This window comes from Xenopus laevis, chromosome 4L (genome assembly GCF_017654675.1).
Source record: "Xenopus laevis strain J_2021 chromosome 4L, Xenopus_laevis_v10.1, whole genome shotgun sequence".
NCBI lineage: Eukaryota > Metazoa > Chordata > Amphibia > Anura > Pipidae > Xenopus > Xenopus laevis.
The window spans coordinates 53591996-53610463 of NC_054377.1; the positions used below are offsets into that span (position 1 = coordinate 53591996).

The 18468-nt window shown below is 40.0% G+C and overlaps 1 protein-coding gene across 29 annotated transcripts in view; it reads left to right on the forward strand.

Moving 5' to 3' along the window:
- LOC108714052 (zinc finger protein 276-like) overlaps positions 1–18468 on the forward strand; it is a 278865-nt gene that overhangs the window by 200359 nt on the left and 60038 nt on the right. For 11 of the 29 annotated variants that reach the window (XR_005966779.1, XR_005966777.1, XR_005966782.1 and 8 more), the window contains 3 exons: positions 12389–13278; positions 13364–13518; positions 13662–13810. The exons of 12 other annotated variants lie outside the window; for them this stretch is intronic. The gene's annotated coding sequence lies outside the window, so the exon portion shown is untranslated. Of the gene's footprint in view, positions 1–3533; positions 3569–12388; positions 13279–13363; positions 13519–13661; positions 13811–18468 lie in introns of all 29 variants that reach the window. 6 more of the 29 variants (XR_005966789.1, XR_005966785.1, XR_005966788.1 and 3 more) reach the window with 5 other exon arrangements.

The following is an 18468-nucleotide window of genomic DNA, read 5'->3' on the forward strand; positions in this document are numbered from 1 at the left end:
ATGTGGCCCAATAAAAAGCCAGTGTGAGAATACCTGGTGGTGCAGCTGTGAGGCAGGGACACCCGCAGTCTTCTCCTTCCATGCGTGCCAATACGCGCTGCTTCTTTTTCTGATGTCTTTTTGGTTTTGGCACGCCACTCGTGACATCATCATTGGCGTGGAATCCAAATATTTACTATATGACTTTGTCTAGTTTGCTGCCTGTCCTGACATTTGCCTGATCTCTGACTACTCTCTTGGAACCTGTTACTGTACTGCGATACTGGTGCTTCTGACCCGACCTGTGAATCTGTACTGCTCTGCCTGATTGGTATCGACTCAGCCCCTCCATTGACCACACTCCTTGTTTCCCATTCCTTCAGTAAATGTTTGGTTCCCTTTTCTGCCCAGAACTTTCTCCCTCGTCCTCTCCTTTAAAGGGGATGGAAACCTCGTCGGCGCTAACCCCCCTCCCCCCCCTCCCGTGTATTGCCCCCCCTCCCTCCTCCCCCCTGGCCTACCCCTCCCGCTGGGCAAATGCCCCTAACTTGTTACTTACCCTTCTGCGCAGGTCCAGTCCAGGGAGTTCACAGGCGACATCTTCTTCCACGCGATCTTCTTCCTCCTTTGACCGGCGCATGCGCAGTAGGATTGTTTCGCCGGTACGATCTACTGCGCATGCGCGTGACTTTTGGCGCATGCGCAGTAGATTCGTACCGGCGAAATGATCCTACTGCGCATGCGCCAAAACGCCGGTCAAAGGAGGAAGAAGATCGTGTGGAAGAAGATGTCGCCTGTGAACTCCCTGGACTGGACCTGCGCAGAAGGGTAAGTAACAAGTTAGGGGCATTTGCCCAGAGGGAGGGGTAGGCCAGGGGGGAGGAGGGAGGGGGGCAATACACGGGAGGGGGGTTAGCGCCGACGAGGTTTCCTTCCCCTTTAAGACCTAGCAGCATCCGAGTAGCGGAGGACTCCTCCCAAAGTGAAAGGCGGCTGTTATAGGCAGAAGCGTGAGGTGAAGCCAGGACCTTGGGGTTTGTTCTGGGCTAGTGATACCATTCGTAACAGCCAGTGGGATGGAAAAATGGGAACAGATGTGGAATATGGCAAAGGGATTAAGGGAAAAAAGAAGAGAAAGCGGGTAAAGTGAGAAAATGGCAAAAACAGCAAATTGATAGAGGGTGAAGTTTATAGGGGAATGAAAAGTAAGAATGACAAGAGACGAGCAAGAGGAGAAAGCAGGAGAGTATAAGATAACATGAAAGGGGAGAAAAGAGTGGAAAATAAGAGAAGAAATAAGAGGATGGGGATCAGTTTAAACAGAAGAGAAAAGGGCTAAAATGGGAAGGGGCTTAACCATAGTACAACAGATCCCTTGGTCATGTGGGGGCCTGGTAGACAAGAGAGCCCAGATTGCAGCGTCTGCTGAATGGTTCCTCCTCCCCAGCCGATTCTGCACTCTATGCCTTGCTGCCGTGTGTTTTCTGCGGGTGGGAGGTGGCCTAAGGGTACACGTGGGGCCACCCAAACAATTGTTGTAAGGGGGGGTTTCAAGGTATGCCGCTGAAAGGGGAGGTTAAAATGAGGGGTAATAGATATTGGAGGAAAAAAGGGAAAAGCATCATAGAGGGGATATATAGAGAAAGTTGTGAGAGGAGAACAGAAAAGTGGGGCAGACACTTTGGTACTGGGAGAAATGGTGTGAGAGAAGCAAATGGGAAAAAAAAGAGCAGAAAGGGAATAGAGGGGAGGAGCATGTAGGAATATGTTCGATATAAAGATAAAATCCCAGGTGCTAAAAACAAAGTTTGTTAGGATGGCAGAAAATGCTAAGCCTCTAACAGTGAGGCTAGCTTTTATTGAGAGAGACTAGCTTCCAGAAGTGTAAGTGTAGGTCCTAACTGTAGGGAAAACTGCTTGCTTCTATTGATGACTGGAGTTTCTCACCAGGTTTAACCGCAAATAAAAAAAAAAAGACTCCTACAGGTGCAAAGCAAAAGTTTTATGGTAAAAATAAAATGTGCCATGAAAGCAAAATGGGACTTTTGCTCCTGACACTTCCAATCCCCTGTTAAAGTCATTCCCAATTGAGGGCACTTGCCATAGCTATCTTACTGTGATTTGGCCAGGTTCTTCTGAATAAATCTAGATCCAATTCATACGATTGAGTTGGAGTTAGAGGTAGAACAATAATAATTCTCAGAGACTGACAAAAAGTGTTATTAAAGAGTGAAATGACTTAAAAAAGATAAGGTTCAATGCTTCACTTAATTCCCAGCGTCTGCTGAGTCTGGTGCCAGAGAATAATACTAGTCCTTAGCTAGTGGTTATCAGTGAATTATCCAGTCCGTGACAAAATGTACATAAAAATTACCAATTAGTGATGAGCGGAATTTTTTGGTAAGTTTCGCCACGAAAATAACTTCCATAGGCTCCAATGCGAGAAAAAATATTGCCGTGCATCAAAAAAAATATTGTCGCCCATAGACTTCAATGCATTTCTGCAATTTTTTTGCCGCTTTGCAAATTTGCAAAGCGAAATAGGTCAGATTCACCCATCACTATTACTAACGCGCATTCTTTTCCAAATTTGAAACCCAGTACAGGTATGGAATCTGTGATCCGGAAACCCGCTATGCAGAAAGCTCCGAGTTATGGAAAGGCCATCTCCCATAGTCTCCATTTAATCCAAATAATCCAAATTTTTAAAAATGATTTTCCTTTTCTCTGTAATAATAAAACAGTACCTTGTACTTGATTCAAACTAACATATAATTAATCCTTGTTGGAGACAAAACCAGCCTGTTGGGTTTATTTAATGTTCACATGAATTTTCTAGTAGATTTAGGGGCAGATTTATCAAGGGTCGAATTTTGAAGTTAAAAATACTTCCAAATTCAACCTTCGAATTTTAATACTTCGAATTCAAATATCGAATTCGAACTTTTTTTCATTGAATTTGGCTATTCTGTGGTCGAAGTAAAATCGAACGATTAAATCCTTCGAATCGAATGATTTTATCGTACGATTCACTTAGAAAAATGCTGTAGAAGGTCCCCATAGGCTAACATAGCACTTCGGCAGATTTAATTTGGTGAATTATTGAAGTCGAAGTTTTTTAAAGAGACAGTACTTCGCTTATCAAATGGTCAAATATAAAAAGTATTTTTACTTCGAATCGAATCCAAAGTAAATTCGAAGTGGTAGTATCCTATTCGATGGTCGAAGTATCCAAAAAATTACTTTGAATTTCGAATTTTTTTACTTAGAAAATTCCCTCGAATTCACTTCGACCCTTGATAAATCTGCCCCTTAAGGTATGAAAATCCAAATTATGGAAAGATCCATTATCCAGACAACCCCAGGTCCCAAGCATTCTGAATAACACGTCCCATACCTGTATATGTATTTAAACGTTCAAATTTGCAATCTTCACCCTTTTTTCTATTCAGTATGTCACAACCATTTTGTAAACTACATCCATTTTGAAGGATAGCACAAATATTCTTAATGAAAGTAATTAAACTAACAAACACCTGATGCTTGTTTTCTAGTTTTACAATCTGTGTGAGCTCTTCAGAACCTGTGGGTAAGTTCCTGACACAAATGACATCTTCATGGTGAGTGTGGGGTGAAGGGAGTTATACCTGTTTTGGGATCATTAAAGCATCTCATAAACTGAAAGGCCGATTAATATGAACAGGGAGGGGAGGCATACAAAATTATTTTGACAAAATTCTGCCTTGTTCATTTCATTATTAATGGGCATAGCTGCATATGGTAGTGTAGTTCTCAAGCAACATTTGTAATAAAGTGTCTGTTTGATGAAGATAAACTCTTAACGCTGGTAATATATTTCTTTATTTATTTTGCACTCCGCTCTTTTTCTTTAGCCTTTGTAGGGTGACTTTGTAGCAGGGCCGGAAGGGTAGGCAGAGTAGGCATGTGCCTAGGGCACAAAGCTGGGTGGACGTCGGGCACTTACCTTCTATACCCCCTAGCCCGGTTCCCTTTTCATGAAAGCGCACGCGTCTTTTGGATGCTGCGACCTGCCAGGTTGCGCTGCTTAGTAGATAGAGGGTATTACAGTCTCTAGCAGTGCTATCCAACTGGCCAGATGCGCCCCAACACCCCCACCCCCCTTGTGTGGCCTATCACATGAAAGTCTGCCTGTTATCATTCATATTTAATATATTTAAATATATTGCAATATATGGACAAACAATCCCTGTTTTGTTTGAAGGGTAAGGCATTTTAGTAGCTTAAGGGCAAAATGTTTCAATATCCATAATATATTGATAATGGGTTGAGTGCAGAGGACCTTTTGTATTTGTCTTTGAATTTTATGGTAAGAGCCTCATTGCACCCCTGCTTAATGTTTTGAAAAATTAGTGGTAAGCACAACTTTCCCTTCTCACACTACCAGACCCTAAAGACTCTCAGTCTCTCTTCTGTATTCTCCTTATGATTACATGCTATTTTTATGCCACACGACACCAAATGTTATATTCTAACTACCCCTTTTCATCAGCAATAGTTTGTATTCATCTCATCACCTTTCACTGACTGGTTTCTAAGGCAAATGGGACCCTTGCAACAACACAGCAGCTTCTAAACAGATTGGCAGCTTCTAAACCCAATTGGTATTGGCTTCACACTTCCATTTGCCTCTCCCTGTACCTATTACCCTGGCTTTTTTAAGGAACAACCAACCCTTTATACCCAGCCCCTTAATACCCAGAATAAAGACAAACACACAGAGAGGCTTTGTGGTTAATCTGTGTAAATCACAGCTTTATTGATGTAATAAATTAGCCTTTTTGATCCTGAGGAAGGCAAAAACCCTCGGAAGCTCGGCCAATATGCTTCACTAGAGGGAAAAATTCCTTCCTGACTCCTTATCGGCAATCGGATTTGCTCCCAGGATCAATGCCACATTTAATCAAGGCAAACAGGGTGAGGGACATAGAAAGGAGTATGGCAGCATATGCATGAGCGCCTTTAAGCTACTAGGTGAACGCTGCATTTCATTCCATTTTACTAGACCCGAGGCAGTCTGCAGACCCGGCTTCTGCAGTCTGACGGATGGAGTGAAAGGGAATGCAGGGTCTACAGAGTGGCTTAAGGGTGCACCTATATATATATATATTATATATATATATATATATATATATATATATATATATATATATATATATATATATATATATATATATATATATATATAAAGCCATGTTTTGAATAAAAGGGGAGGCACCACTGGTGGAATTGTGGTAGAAGGAAAAGAAGCAAAGGGGAATATGGGAGCATATACATGAGCACCGTTAAGCTGCTAGGTGAATGCTGCATTCCTCTTCATTCCATTAGACCCCCCAGGCAGCCTGCAGAACCCGGCTTCTACAGTCTGAGGGATGGCATGAAAAGGAATGCAGGGTCTACTGAGCGGCATAAATGTGCTTATGTGTATTCAACCATGTACTAGTTAACTGATTAGAAGAAAAATTGTCGAAAAGGAGTAGGTAAGGGTGATAAATGGTGAGGGGATGTTCTTATTTAACAATATGTACATAATGGCAGCCTACTGCCTCAAAAATGTGCCACTCTGTAGGAGGCATTGGCAAAAGTCCAGTTCCCGGTTGCTGGCAGGTTGATGTCTGTAGACCTGGAAAAGGAGAAACACTAAATTTGTGGAGCAGCCACTAACTTGATCCCTTTATCCTGCCTTCCATGTTCCAGGCTGTGTTGGTTTCTTGTTCTTTTACATCATTAGACTGGCAAGAGGATGTCTGTTATTCCTTGTTGGACTTACTTTTACTTTCTTTGAAGAAAGGATGTGCCGCGACATCAAAAGCCCACAATGTCTTGTGGAAGAGGGGTCCCAACAATGAAATCTTTGTCCTAGGCCTGTTGGTTCCTTACAGCTGCCCTTCTCTTTTATCTGGTACAGTACAGATACGGCAGATCTTGCATTCAACTCTTGATTTAGAACTTGCTGATGTGGGGCATCTGATGTTCATTTCCTCCCACTGGGGCTTTTTTTCTGTGTATATGGACTGGCCCTCCTCCCGCCCTTTCCAGTCACATATTTGCCCCTTGTCTGTATCTCAGTAAAAGTCAAATCCCTCGAATGCCGCTTGCTGTTCTGTGGATATTTCTGTAGAAGATGTTGTTAATATCCAGGCTTGCCATTCGGTTTGCTCAGGGTCCTGTGTAAAGCCTTTACCACGTGGCACAAATGGAGGCTCTACTTTCTTGTCCAGCAGTTCATTCCAGTTAATATCCTGGAAAAACAGGAGATATTAGATAGTGAGTATCTGACCTAATTGATTCCATGTTTTGCGCTCTGCTTGTCTATAGTAAACCAGCACTCAAGAATTAATCCATATTCATTGGCATATTCCTAGCTTGATGTACAATATGTAAAATATAAACAAACCTGAAAGAAGTCGTGTCCTTTAACTGTTTCAGCACCATCCTCATAGGACCCGAGGCGATATTCAGCATCTTTTTCCAACAGCTACAAAAGAAAATAACAGTTAACATACAATTTACAGTCCCGCTGCCCTACTGAAGTAGTGATGAGTATTACTATTGGTAGTAATAAAAAGTCAATGAAAAGTGGCATTTAAAATTACTGATATCCAGGAGACAACTTACATTTTTAATTAAGTCGCAAGCTTGTTCCGAGAATCCCTCGTATAGTTCGACTTCGTCATATATGATGCTTTCATACAATTCTTTATTCGTTTCTCCATCAAATGGGAACTAAAACAGAAACAATGATTTCTTTAGTAATCCGGGTTTTCTGCATGTGGCAGTGATTTTTCAGTCTGATAATCTGGACAATGTTCTCACCTGGTACGTAAGCATCACATATATTACAACCCCAAGGGCCCACCAGTCAGCAGCCCTGTCGTATGACTTCCTCATAACGATCTCTGGGGCCAGGTAATAGCTTGTTCCACACATGGTCCTAGTGCGATCTCCAATTCCAAATGCTGAAACACAAAAAGAATCTGTAAGAAAAGTGAAGATCTGCGAGCATTATCTCTGTTTTGTTATTAAAAGTGGAAATATTACTTACCATCTTTGCTCAGGCCGTAATCAACAATTTTCAGATATCCGTCTCGGTCAACCATCAGATTCTCTGGTTTTAGATCTCTGAATTTAAACAGAATTAAAACATAATTAAAACTTAAAAATACATATTCAACATATGCAATCTTTTTCGCAGTCCTCTAACAGTCATTATTGCTTACCTATGAAGAATATTGTTCCGATGTAATTCTTCAAGGCCTAGTATCACACAGGCAGTGTAAAACCTGCAGAGATGGAGGAATACAAAGAGTTATTATGTAGATACAGGCATATCAATCTACAAGAACGCTGCACAGTGTAGCCTTATGTGAATGGAAATGTCTGTAAGTCCCAGTTCTATAATTGCCTATATTAATGGCACCACTTAATACTGCAGTTATATTACTGTAAACATGACACCCATGCCCCAGCCAAAATAAATCCCTTTATACTTACATAGCACAGGATTCCTCAAATTCACCATGCTTCGCTAGCAGAGAAAAGAGGTCGCCACCGGGAAGATACTCCATGGCAAAAAAGAGGTGATATTCAGTCTGGAACGTGCCATAAAGGGAAACCAGGAATGGGTGTTCTATACTGGTAACCCTCTGGAGTATTCTCTTCTCCTTGAAGACACTGGGTGGGGAGAAGCATCAAATTGTCACAACATAAAACCAGAATATGGGATCTTATTCACAAGGAACTGGGATAAAGTCAAGATCCTCTGCCCTTATACTAAACCATTTAACTGACCTGTTGAAACTGTTTGATGCAATAATCCTCTGCTTTTTCAGGGTTTTTATGGCGCACAGTTGCTTTGTCACCTTGTTCTCAGCCAGGAACACCTGAAATAAGAGAATATAAACGTTTAGTTTCTCTGCATGTTTGTGTTGCTTACTAATCCTTATTAGGGACTCAGTGACTCACCTTTCCAAAGGTGCCTTCACCCAATACTTTTCCCAAGTTGAAAGTCTCAATAGTCATTGGACATCTGGGATCAACTCTGAAGATGATAAAGCAAGAATTGAAATGAGTTATAATGTAAAGATTACAAACACAACCACAAAAACATAATTTAATAATCGTTTCAGAGACTAAAGTGTGAATAAACATCACTGGTGCAGATTGAATAGGTTTAAAAGCTGCCAATTTATAATGATCTTCTAACGGTAATATGCAAGTTATGGCTTAGCAACAGAAAACTTGTAAAACAGAGAATCTTTCCCAAACCAATACCTGTCAGCGCTCTGTAGCTCAGCATTTGTCTCTGTGACATTCTCAGCTTCCTGAGGCTGCAAATAAACAGAAAGATATTATGTATCATATGCAGAATTAATATCAATTACAATATGGTGACATGCACATTATTTGTTAAGAATGCATAGGATCTACTTACAGCTGATGGAACACTGGAAGTGGTGGGAATGATGGTGCCCACTGTGTTCTCTGCTGGCTCAGATCTACCTTCCTCCTCCTCCTCATTTTCAGGAGTCTCGGGTACTTCAGGAGAATCTACAGCAATGGAAGAGTGTTGGTGTTATTATCTGTACCTTACAAACTTACAGATTTCAGGAGGTTTGTGATGGATCGACTTACCCAATACAGATGTCATCTCAGGGATCTCCTCCGTATCATTCTCCCTGGTCTCTCCTGGTTTGGAGCTCTCATGCTCCTTGAAAGGAATGACTTCTCCCGTCTCATGGGAAGAACCAGGGTCCTTTTCGCTAGATTTGGATGTTTGTGGAGAATCTACAAAAATGACACGACATTATCATCTCACTGGGAGTCTGTCACCATGATTAAAGCTGGTTCCCCAAATGCGCAATTTTTACTTACCCAAAAAAATTGCCTCTACCAGGGGCTCGAGCGAATTCACAGAAGCAACAAACTCTACTGGTGACTCAAATAGATCATGGATTTCATGTATCTCCACAACAGGATACATAGAGTCTGAAGATCCAATACAGTTCTGTAGGGATAAAGACGTTTATAGTGAAGTAGTGATATATAAAAACAGATACACATATATACAATTGTCCTCATACTGGATATTGAAATAATAATAAAGAAACATGAAGGCAGACATACCTTAACATCACACGATTTGCAGAGTTTGCAACCCATCACTCTTTCTGCTGAAATATAAAATAGTGACATATATTAGGGTTACTATAGAAATGAGTTATTCTAGCCCAAATCCATCACACACTCGGTGCTTTGTAGGCAGATGGAATCAAATTACACTAATAAACAATAATAAATCATGTATTATTATATTAATTCTTGAATGAACTGAATCTTATGACAATGTCTCCCTAATAATTCATGTTATACAATATTGAATTTTATAGTCGAGCGGGAAAAAATTTGTAAATTCTGGGAAAATATCAACTCAGTGAAATGTGTTAAAGTAACTTTTTCTTCAAGTACTCAAGGAATATAAGGCCAGAAGTCAGTTTTATGCTAAAAATACAATATTTACTGTGTTTATATCAAGGGTTAAGCATTGCAGCATTAACGTTACATTATGAAATAGCATTTGCAAGGCCTAGTCTCTGACAGTAACATACACAACCTAAAACAATAACTGATTTGTGCAGGACTTTTTAAGGTGCAGACTAATTGGACTTGACTTGTTACAGACCATGGCAAAATATGCATCTGGTTAATTTTTTAAACCTCATCATTTCATTCAACATTTACAGAGGAGAAACAGGACAAACAGGACAAACTTTTGGTTTAAAATCCAGGAAATCAGGGAAAAGCACCCAGAGAAATGCATTATACATTGGTGGGACGACAAAACAATGGTGTAAAATGCAGGAAACCTTAAAATTGGAAATTGAAATTGACGTTTCATTGTGTTATTATATTAACTCTTTAATAAACTGAGCTGACTGCTATTCCCTCCCTATTAATAAATGACATGACATTGTACTTTTCAATATTCAGCTGAAAAAATGAACTTCTAGCTGTGCAGCAAACCAAATGGCATAGGCTGTGTATCAACCTTAGCTAGTGCTGCCAACTGTCATTAACTGCCAACCTGACCCATCCTCAATGATAATGCTGGAAGCATAGCAAAACCTCTGAGAATGAGTGATAAAAGGAATCCTGTAATCAAAAATCTATTGTTGTACATCACTTTAGGGCTTTGGAACAAGTGGGGCATTTGTTCCCTTACTAAATCATGGATTTGTTGGAAAACCGGCCTAAACACCAAAAGGGCAAAAGCAAAACACAGTTTAGCCTTAGAACAATAAAGACAAGGCTTATAAGGGAATATAAACCAGATCCAAGTACCTCTAAGGTGATGGCAGGTTGAAATGGCCTATCTTGTGCACGGTAAAGTATCCAAAAATAACATTCCTCATTTTAATAAGTCACATGTGATTTGGGTTACAAAGCAGCGTGAGTACAAAATAGGTGTTCAGTAGGGACATAGGTGTCAGGCGATATTAGGGGAATAAGGTCAATGGGGAATTGGGTAGCATAAAAGAACCCTGAAAGCAAATTTTCAAGATTACCTCTTAAGTCCTTCAGATGACAGAAGATGAGCACAAAAAAAAAACCAAAAGCCTGAGATGTTTTGGCTTTTGGCTAAAATACAGGGGCCGGCACAAGGCCGGGGTACCCCGGAGGGTCTCCCTCTTTAGATTGTGGCTCTCCTTATATGTGTTCACAGACGAATGTAAAAATCTGAATTAAGGAGATGCCAGAAAAATAACCATCCAAAAATCGCTGATATATTGCTAAAAAAAATAAGCAATCCGCACACTGTAGCAATCTGTATAGGAAAAGGAATAAATTGACAAATTAGCTTCAGGGATAATGCATGTAGCACTTAATATTTCCTATAAAATACAGAGGAAGGCAGAGATCTGGTCATTTTACCCTAAACTCAAGCTTTGTGTCATTCCCAGCAGGTACTGGCCCTCTGTTTATACAATATAGTACCTCATAGCAGCCAATCAAAAATGATCATTGGTACAGTGAGAGTGAATACATAGTACATAAGATCACTGTCCAGGTGCAGATTGCCCAGTGTTCACCCCTACCCCCCCTTGCTATAGGAAACATTTAGCAATCAAATATTATTATTCATTATTATTTAATACCATGTACCTTGTTGCCCCCCCCCCCCTCTGTAAAAGGAAAAAATATTGCTATGTATTCCATTAAATTCAGTTGCAAGGTTGGTATATCAGAACAGGGCAGATACCCAGGGACAGAGTAATAAAACTCTACAAAATTCTAAGGAGCCTGTTAATACTGGGCATAAATATAAAATATTTATGGTGAGGCACGGGGGTCCCCAAATGTTATCTGTTTATGGACTCCAAGTGGGAAAAGTGTATATTTGCTGTCAGCCCTGCATAACTGCCAAATCCTGGGTCTGTGTCTCCCAACTAGTACTAAGATTAAAGGCATCTCATAAGCCCATTTTAATGGAAAATTTTATAAAATCAGTGATCGAAGCAACACTCGTTCATCTGGGAGGGCATAACCCAACTATTTCCCATCTTTTTTCCACTAAAATATGGCTTATTTGGCAAAAAAAAATGTCTCAGAGGGAAAGTACACTCACCACTCTGACAACTAACGGACTAAACCAACTGTCATTCCTGAGGTGTAAATTCACCTCTCTTCCCTGTTCTTAAATCATGACTTATTAATACAAGTTAAAAATAAATTATTTTAACGTGAGGCACAGGGGTCCCCAAACGTTACCTACTTATGGGGTTGCTGTAGAAAAAGTGTATATTTGCTGGCAGCCCTGCATACCTGCCAAATCCTGGGTCTGTGTCCCACAACCAGAGCTAAGATTAAAGGTATCTCCAAAGTCCATTTTAGGGGAAAATTCTCCAAATTCACTAAAATCAGTGAGAGAATCAATATCTGTTAGCCCAGGGGGCATTACCAAACTGTTTCCCTTCTTTCTTCACTAAAATGAGCATTATTTGACAAGAAAATCTCTCAGGGGAAATATACACTTACCTCTCGCTGCAATGCCAACCAACGGACTAAACCAACTGTCAAACCCCTAGTTGTAAAGTCACCTCTGTTCCCTGCTCTTAAAGGGGAAGTGTACCCTGTTGATGATTTGGGTTTATATGGCATTTATTTCTGCTTAGATGTGCAGTATATACATAGTTTATTATTTAAGCATAGCATTGCTTTATATTTATGGCCTATTGAGTCAATGCAGTTAACTCCCAGCATCCCTACAGGAATATCTAACTTGAAGCCCATGATTGAATTACTGTTATTACTAAGCAATTCCTGTACTTGTCTCTCTGTAACTCACTGCTGCTATATGTTTCCCTTGCAGCCTAAAGAAGCCTCTGCTCCCCACGCCCAATGACAACATGTATATTGGTATCTACTGCCCCACTTTCTGCAGCACTTACAACTTTCCCAACGCCAAGGTATCTCTATCCATCTATCTGTCTGTTCATGTAACCAGTGAAACAGTACAGCATCCCAGACAAATATTTCCTGGCCTAGAAGCACATCTTCACCTTTATCCCCGAACTTGTTAACTACCACCAGCATAATTGAACAGGTATGGATGTTTTATTATATCTATCCATTATATCTGTCTGCCTGTCTTCTTACCATCCATCCATCTATCTGTCTGTCTATCCACCATCTATCAATCTACATGTCAATGTTTACCTAGTTATCTTTTTGTTCTCTTGTCTGTTAGCCTGTATCTGCCTCTCTTCCGTTAGTGTGTATATATGTATATATATATATATATTAAAGATATTAACATTTTCACTCTCTCCATTGTACCAGATACAATTGGTTTATTCACTAGTAATGCCCCATTTGCTAGACATAGAAAATATCACATGTACAAAGAATCACACAACGTCTGTGTTGTCAAGATAAGTGGTATGCTTTACATACAGTTCTACAGGGCTTGTTTCACTTAAACTTGACATATTTATAAATGCTTTCTTTAAAGGGTTTATATACTTATACATGCTCACGCAAAGCTGACTGTGTGTCATGTGAGTGTAGCAGGGATTCGATATGAACAGCACCACAATGTCTTGTTATTATAAAAATGCCTTTATTGCACACTTATAGGGCATTACCGGGCGGGTGGTAATGCATTTGCTGGTGGGAAGTGGCCACTAGAGAACCTGCACCCATACAAAGTAAGAAGATTTAACAAAGTTGTGCTGACTATTTATCTTACAGACATGTCATGTGAGTGTAGACAGTTAAAAGGGGATTAATTACATTCACATTTCTAACCCAGTATTGAAAATAATTCTTATTGACATGTTTTCAGTTGTTGCTACTTGTGGATTCCAAGCCCTTTCATGTTCTGTGGTGCATAGGCAAGTGGGAAATTGACCCCAGACAAACACAAATTCCCTGTTAAATGGTCGGCTAAAGAAGTTTTCTTTGGACTTTACAGCTGCAGATCCAACATGTGGTCATTTGGTAAGTAGCAGAAATTCATCTTGTTCAATATATTTCTGGGCCGGCTGATTATTTCCAAATTCTGTAGTGAGGGTCAGTGTTTAGCCCAGCTCTCTGTTCTGGTGGATCAGTCTAATGTTACATTTCTTTTGTCTCTCCTTTAGGAGTGTTGGTGTGGGAGATGTTCAGCAAGAGCAGGAAAAAATCTTTTCAACTCGAAGCTGTGGAGAAAATCTCAGCAGGACTGAGGCTCTTCAAACCCAAGATGTCTTCTGAAAGGGGGTACATGCAGATGAACAACGGCTGGCAAAAGGTATGAGAGTTTAGGTTTATGGACACTGTTAATGTAATGAAATTAAGCAGTCACAGATATTCTGGTCCAATACAATAGTGACTTTGAATATCACTAATATACTATTTCTTATAATACATGAGTGATACTCTGAGTTCCTTGTATAACTCAGCCTGCAGCCTTGTGTCTTTATATGGTCACAGACCAGCATATTAGGAGGTGGGGATTATATGCCAGACCTCAAGTCTGCCACACTGGGGGGCAAGGGACCAAATTAATAAAGGGGCCTGCCATAAGTGGCTGTGGTTTAACTTTCAATAGTGCACTCTGTGCTGTGTCAAAGTACAAAATACAGCCTGCTCTTCCCAGTACCATTTGTGGCTGATACATACAGTAAATGAGGGAGGTTATTGCTTTTAGAGAGAGTATCTTTTTGTAATATCCCCACAAACTCCCCATCCCTTATGTGGCAAATTTATCTATATCTGTTATACATCTAATGCAGCAAGTCAGCCAATACTGTTGTCTTTATTTATGTTGTATTCAGTACCATGGAGAGTAAATCCAATACCATTAGCCTGACAAACTTGTGTCTTGTACTGCAAACCTCATATGGGAATCTGAGTATCACTCATATTGTAATGGGATAATGTACCCCCTACTGTAAATGATAAGGTTATTAGAAGTCACTGAGGGGTTGTTGACCATATAAAGGCACAAGGCTGCAGGCTGAGTTGTGCAGGCTACTCTGAGTATCACTCATGTATTATAAGGGATAAAGTACCCCCTATTGTAAATTATAGTATAAGGATATTAGAAGCCAGCTAACCATTCATCTTACATTGTATCCCCTTTAGAGCAATTAGCACCTGGGCCCCCCTTACAAGTTAAAAAAAAAATGGGGCCCCAAAGAATATTTTTAAAAAAAACATTGGTGGCAGGGGCCTATATTTATATTAAAATAATACACCTATTATAATAATACATTGGTGGCCGAGGATTAAAAAAAAAAACAAAAAAAAAACTTGTGACTTCAGGACTTAAATTTCGCCTCTTTTCGTGACTTTGGGTCTTTTTGCCACTTCAGGAATCAATTTCGCCTGTTTTCGTGACTTCGGGTCTTTTCACCGCTTCGGGAGTTCGGCTTCGGCACTTCCACATTTCGGCTGTTCGGGACTTCGGAAATGGCTGCAGGCTTCAGCGATGTCAAGGGGAGCCCAGCTCTTTCCCTGATGGCTGCACTGAACGTCTGCTTAGTACAGGGGATGTGTATAGTGCCATTGCTTGATAGTATTTCTCTATACAGGCTATTTGTAAACTTATTGAGGAGGCTGTTCCTGCTGAATTGTGCTTTGCACAGTGGGATACCTAAAGTATACTGACATTGTTTGATGGCATCTTTCTGTAATGACTATGCTATGGGAAAACATGGGGGACCGTTCTTGCTAAATTGTTTTCAATACAGGAAGATACCAATGCTGGCATCGTTTGATGGTTTCTCTCAATACAGTCTATGGGGAAGCTTAGTGAGGGGTCTGTTCCTGCTGAATTGTGATTAGTACAGGGGGATACCTCAGGCATACTTTTACAGTTAGGGGTAGTAGCGTAACTAGTTGTTAATGGGCCCCACAGCAAATTCAGTTTAGGGCCCCAAAACATTAATAAGTTGCCTTATTGATTGACTAATTGATTCATTTTGCAGTAGCTGGAGTGACACAAATGATAAATCATATGGGGAGTATTTTCATCTTGGGTACCTAAATTCCTGACACTTAGGTAGACCCAATTTAGTGCTCACAAGGCTTATAGATTCTTTAAACAAACATATTATACAATCTGATTCAGCTGGAACCCTTGAAAAGTCTGTAAGTATATTTAGTTTTTCCATGGGGCCCATACCTGCTTTTGAAACCTCTGATATATTATTTATTTACACAGCAAATGGGAACTCTCTTGTTTTTTTCTGCATCTTCTGGGTTTGGTTTCTGTAGAATTCTTCCCTTCTGCCTGGTAACACTGGTGTCAACTTGTGCTAAAACTCTTTTCTATGTACAATATATCTGTATGCAGTGCTGCTGATTTGAGCAGGTGACACTATCAAGCACAGTGAGTAGTGATGGGCAAACTTAGTCGCCAAATTTGCGGCGAATTCTCGCGATTTGCCACCGGCGAATACATTCGTGAAACTGACGCAAAAATTCTCTGGCGTTATCAAAATCTAGACACCGGCGCCATTTCGCGAAACGCCACAGATTCACCCATCACTAACAGTGAGTTATATCCTTAGAGATAACTCTCCAACTGCTGGTGCCATGAGCCACAGTGTAACATCTGAGTACGTAATGCACCATTTGAATAGAAGGGTACTTTTGTATTTAAAGGCATCATTTTATTTAACTTTAGTGTAAAGTAACATTCAAAGATAAATTGCAGTTGGTCTTTTTTCATTTTCTGTGGAATTAAATAACTTTTTGTTCAGCAGCTATCTGTTTGCTTGGGTCCAATTAAGCCTGCATTCTTGATTCATATTTTCATCCTATTAGAGTTGGTATGTGAAAATGATATATATGTTGAATATAAGTATATGTGTGATCACACAGGGGAGACAAGAAAAGCAGACACATTCTATTTATGTTCTACAGGAGAATCCCAATTGTGTTGTGTATTGTGTTTTTCAAGGGACCTAAAAAATGGTGGAAAATCCCGGAAAATGTGAAACCAGAGAAGTGCATTATATATTGGTGGGACCACAAAAAACAGATATTGAAAACTTTTGGCTAGTGCTCTTCTCTGTCACTTTAGCTGTGTATATCTGTATCTCTGGCAGCCATTTGAACTAAGGCTACTGGGAGTAGATGCAGGCAGAATGCAGAGCAGTGGGAGCTGCCATATAGAACACACAAATAAGTGCAACTTTATGCGGAGATGAATCATTATACAGCCTATGTTGTCTCTGGGCTTACAGTAAACTAGTGGCTGGATTCCCTGATTAATCAGTGCATTTTGGCAGCATCTAGAAGCAGTTGAGAGAGACTTTGGGATCCCTGTGTAACCCCTCTCATTAGTAAGGACAGGGTGGGTTGTTTGGAGGGCTTGACTGCCCTTGTTCCTCACAAATCAGCTTTGGCTTTCACAACAGCTGTGTGCCATAGACCTAATCCTTTTACATGTATAACAAGTGAGTGAGTAGAGAGGCAGTACAGGTGATTGGTCAGAGCCGGGCCAAGTCGGCTGGGTGCCCAAGGTAACCCAGCCGACATCATTGCCCGCCCCCGTCCTGATGCGGGTGTGTGCACAGAAGATCACATGCATCTAGGAAGAAGGGATTGCTGCCAGAGGTGGGGAAACAAGGGTCTGAACTAGGGGTAAGGCGGCAGAAGAGGTATGGTGTCTGGCTCCCCTCCATCTTTGCGCCCTTGGCACGTGCCTCTTCTGCCTACCTCTAGTTCCGGCCCTGTAATTGGTTCTCATTCTTGAGTTCCAAACAGACTGTTTGAGCCTTCGAATGTTTGTATAGGTGAGTTCCAGTGGCTGTGACTTCAGTAACAGAAGGTTCCAGCTCATGGGAAAGGTGTGTGTGTGTGAAAGTGTTTGTACAACAGTGTGTGCCCATGATTCCAGTTTGATCCATACTCATTAAAGTGTATGTAAGAGCCAAACACAGGTGGAACACAACTTGCTGTGTATGGTAGCATTAGACTGTACAATGTAGATGATAATACAAGTTCCTAATCATACTAACCACTGTCTAAATACAATTATACAGCTAAATAACAGCCATTTTGAATGTCATAAAAATTAAGCAAAATACATTTTTGAAATATAATTTCAATTTATTATGCCCAATGTGATATACTTGTACTACCTCCTTTTTTTTTTTTTTTTTTTTTTTTTTTTCAACATTTTTATTGGGTTTTCAAAAATATACAGAAATACTTTTACACAGCGTAAATTGAGTATGATTAAACTATTTGAATGCATTTAACGTGCTGTTTCTACTACAAAGGAATAATACAATTGTGAAAACATGAGGATTATACTTGCCTCAAATAAGAGTACATATGACGTATATAATAATGTTTAGTTACCAGATCTACTGTTTAAACTAACAAAAGCAACACATAACTAAAACAAACCTATACCTCGCATGGTGGAGTTACAGAAACACAAAAAAAAAAATTTTTTGACACAGTTAATTATGTTGCCCAGACATTAGGATAGTTAAATCAATAATAGCTCTTGAATATTAGTTTTATATTTAGAGTCTATTTAATCGAAATAAAGAGACCAATCATTAGAAAACATAGTATTAATGTGTGGTTCTTCAAATTTAATTTTTATGGCCTCTTGCCAGCATAACTGGTTTAGATATACTAAAATTTCTTTTAAGGAGGGGGTAGACTCTGAAATCCAAAACAGAAATAGGGCCTTCTTTGTAGCCGCCATAAACCGTAAAATTAAGTTTGAGATCAAAACAGGATCAGATTTACAATGTTTACTCAAAGAAAAAGAAGGGGTGCCAATATTCAAAATGGCATAAACTGGAGATATAGTTAGATTTATTTTCAACTTAGAATTAATAAAATCTCTTACTTTTTGCCAAACAAGAGTAATGTGAGGGCAGCTCCAAAGATAATGAAAAAGGTTTACATTTTCTTGATTACATTTGGGACAAAAAA